The sequence below is a fragment of the Mustela nivalis genome (assembly GCF_964662115.1).
Source record: "Mustela nivalis genome assembly, chromosome: 5".
Classification (NCBI taxonomy): Eukaryota; Metazoa; Chordata; class Mammalia; order Carnivora; family Mustelidae; genus Mustela; species Mustela nivalis.
This window is the reverse complement of record NC_139024.1, coordinates 5,850,183-5,854,227: the sequence shown is the minus strand read 5'-3', so window position 1 is coordinate 5,854,227 and position 4,045 is coordinate 5,850,183. Positions and strand designations below refer to the sequence as shown.

Below are 4,045 nucleotides of genomic sequence, written 5' to 3'. Positions count from 1 at the left end.
CCGCAGACACACAAGGTGGCAAAGCTTGACTGTTTGCAGAAGGCCGCGGTGGCTGGAACCGAGACGAAGTAGCAACAGTGAACTCCGTGGGCCAGGGTAGGAAGTGTGGCTTCTGTCTCAGTGGTCAGAAGGCATGTGGCCTTTTATAATCAGAATGTTTTTACTAAGAGAAGAGATCCTTAATTCGTATCCCTGTCTGTCCCAAAGCATATTGGATGTTATTTGGTCTTTTTGCTCAACTTGAAAAGCCTCTGCAGTTAACTCAATGGAAGGGAAAGTTGTCCCAATAAAGCAGCTGCATTTCACACATTCCTTCCTGCCACTTCTTACACGCGGCCACTCATCTTACCCACGTCGTGTTGCATTAACATTAGGGATACTGGCGACACCCCCGGTACCTGGAGATCTATGAGCCTAAGCTCCGGGCAGCATCTGTTAGGACAACAGAAGGTCATTCCTCAGCAGAAATTGAAATGGATGTTATTTACTCTAACAAATACTGATTGCATTACAGACTTAATAAATCACGTGCACACATGTGGAACTAAGAGTCGGAGCAGTGGCCAGCCAGGGTCTGTGTCAGGGACCTGTTGTCCATCTTCATCCTAAGTCCCTAAGCAAGTTGAGTTCCAGCTGAAGTTGGATCATTCCAGATATAACCCACACAGACTGGTGCTCGGCTCCCCTACTCACGGGAACGTGACGCAGCGCAGTGTCCTATAGGAAGCTACGGACACTTCCAGTGGCTACACGGTACATTGCAAATAGCTTCAGCCTTCATTGGACCCCACAGCAGCAATTTACATCAAGTCAAGCCTGTCTACAAACCCTCCTTGGGAAGCTCCCAGACTGAGGCGACCAGGCCGGCGTTGGAGAAGTTCCTTCCTCTCTGAATTCCTATTCCTAAGCTCAGCCAGTCGTGCTATCAGTCCACATGAAAAAGTTGCTGAGTATCAGTAAGCTAAGCTCAGGACATTTATTGGTACAATTTCATCATGGTAACAGTCCTACGAGACAGGGCACTTCTCCTGTCCCCATTTTTTGGTTGAGGACCTGGGACCCAGGATAATGAAACGTGCCCAAAAAGTCACAGCCCAGAGCGGGCAGAGCTGGGATTTGAATCCCGCTGATGGGGCTCCGAGGGCCCACCCTTATCTGCTACACCTGATAACAGACCACTGGGTGTTAGTGCAACCCGTGTCCTAGTGCCAGCGACACGTAGCACGGTTTTCTTGTTACTCAGGACACGCTTTCAGTGAATAGCAGTGTTGCGATAAAACCTCCCACGGAAGGCTTCCAGAAGAGCGGGAAGAGGGAAACAGCCCAGGACTTCTGTCGCTGCGCACGTCTCAGCTCCACCACCACAGTCCCCTTGGTGCGGGTGTTGTCAGCACGCCCGTGTGTCCTCCAGCTCTGCCGGCTCTGGAGAAGGAAGGATCCGGAGGGTCTGGGCAGATGTACAAGGTGACCCTGTGGCCCGGGGCAGCCTCTGTGGACTGCTTGAGTGGATAATGATTCTTGCCCTTATGGTCTTCACATGCTAATCAGAATTAACTGTCGAAAATCATTTTAAACTCTGGGTGCTTCATATATTAGTGTTTAATTACGATATATCATTTGCTCAGAACAAGTACTTGGACCCTGGAGATGAATTCTCTGTCCTTATCCCTTTAACAAGGATTCAGTCCTGGACTTGCATTCAATCAACTCCTTCCTGAAATACAAGAAACAGAGCAAATGGTGATTTTATCTGACTCTCATTTCTTAGTTAAACGGATTAACTAGAAAGATAAAGAGCCACTGTTAAATCACAAACTTCTTTATTCTTTTTCAAGCATTATAAAATCATTCACTTCCGAGCAGATATTGCTGTCAGGTCTGATCACACACGCAGAAGCCACAGAACATTCTAGTGTCCTTATCAGTGCCGGCGGATGGTGAGCTTGCAAACCTGCTGCATGCAGGAAAGCGAGTCCCTGCCAACGACCCCCAATCATGTGCCCCAGGACACATGTCATTTGCCTCTCCCCACCCTTCCAGTCAGATGTGATGTTCCCCAGGAGCCTTCTCGTTGTCCCCTCTTCTGTAGACATCCAACGTCCTCACTCACGGTATTCACACAACCACCATCACAACTGCAGGAACACACCCCCGGCCAACAACCAGGGCTTTGCATAAAGAAATCCCACCATGCCCTGCTTGGCTGATCTCAAACCTGAGCGTGCACACCTGGATCTCTGCTGCTGGTGATGCCCACCCCCAAACCCTTTCCTGTTGGCCCATGTTTCATTGAGTCAAAGGAAACTATTACCCTATAAAAGCTTCAAAATCTCTGTGTCCTCAGCATCTCTAAGCCATTATAAAAATTACGCAACTAATGACTTGGCATATGTCCCAGATCCTAAGCTTGGGAGGTGTTTCAGGCCTTCTGGGCATAGCCTCACAAATACCCACTCACCTCTGCAAGGACCCCAGACTTGCCGCCAAGATCCTGAACCTTCCACATCCTTCCATGCCTGGGCTACCCGGCCCATGGCCGCTCTTCCAAATGGGGCTTCCCGGAAGTTGCTGGAGGACAGAGCCCAGCAGAAAACCCCAGACTCAAGGATGCCTGAAGGTTAGAGCATTAACATGTATCCACATTCTACAGATGGAAGAGTAATGCAGAAATAATAAGAATCGTCCCCGGATAACGGGATGAGTCAGAGGAGGTTCCAGGAATAGACTGCAGATTTCCGTCTCCTATTACCAGCGGCATTACCAGGAGAAGGCTGTGAGGGCACAGTGACCTCACACATGTTCTCAGTCCAGAAATATTTGTCTTCAGTCCTTTTCCAGTTCCTCACAAGCTGTCATAAACTCAACTTCAAATCTTTTTTTCTTAAAGCTGACAACAGAAAATCAGTGTGAAAACCCTACTCAGGAATGTGTGTTTATGAATTTGTAACTTTCTTCGGGGCTACTAGTCATAAACCCCGAGTCAAACGGGCCCTTCTCTCTGGCCAGATTTATGAGAATGCCAAAGGCGGTCTGGAAAGTTGAGCGTCAGTTGGCAAATAGGCAAATGCTACTGAAGAGCCCTCAGCTGTTACATCTGACGCGGACACGGAGAGGTCTCCCAGGGCCTGGGAATGGGTAAACTGGGCTCGACAAATAAAGGAAGGAAAACAGGAGGAAGTGAGGGAGGGAAGGAAAGAAGAAAGGGCTGGAAGAGACCTCGCTGGTGGTCCGTGGAAGCTTGATATTTGGCTCAATGTTAGAATTTATTACAAATAAGGGTTTCTTTGGAAATGTAGGCTGAGAATTGTGATTGTAACATAGGAGAAAATCCTGTCAGGTCCCTTCTAGCCCCTTCTCTGACAACGACACGCCACGTATAAGCAGAGCAAGCAACGGGCACAGTCTGTTAGTGCTTCGGGAAGAATGTTGATTTTGGAAACAACACAGAAAGATGATAGTCTAGGAGTCTCAGAGAGGCTCTCCGGAGCCTGTGGAGACGCGGCAAAGTAACGATAGCCCCCGGAGTAGAGGGAGGGCGCCATCATGGCTCTCACCCTGAGCTCCCTGGGAATGGCGGGCCAGGACGAGGAATTGACCGGTGCTTGGAAGAGCATTAAGCTCACAGTTTGGGACACAGGAACAGATCCAAAGGGACCTTGATGAATGACAAATCATCCGTAAAACCACAATGAGATCTAATACTGACACAGCTCAGCGTAAAACAGGAACTTCGGGGAGTTGTACCGCTAGTTCTGACTGACAGAGCTACAAATCTGGTGTCCTGATTTTAAAGACAGGAAGCAAATGAAGATGCAGTGTTGCCAGAAAGGGGGTCCAGGTGGTCTTTTTCATTTTAACTTTATCTTTCTTCAGGCAGGCTTCTCAGGTATCCCTGGCACACTGACACTTTTAAGCAAATACTTGAATGTTTCCAAAGTGCCGCTGGGTATTTCCAAGGCTCCGTTGCTTAAAATTAAGCGTTCTCCCTTACATTTGTTTCACCAAATTGATTTCCCAGAAAACTACATTCTTATAAATGGCGGAA

General features: G+C 48.3%; 1 long non-coding RNA gene across 1 annotated transcript; it reads right to left on the bottom strand.

Moving 5' to 3' along the window:
- Positions 1 to 951: 951 nt before the first annotated feature.
- Positions 952 to 2,646, bottom strand: LOC309865937. The gene is made up of 2 exons (XR_014312333.1): positions 2,459 to 2,646; positions 952 to 1,714 (listed from the first exon to the last, which is right to left on the bottom strand). It is a non-coding gene; the product is annotated as an uncharacterized lncRNA (long non-coding RNA).
- Positions 2,647 to 4,045: the final 1,399 nt, after the last annotated feature.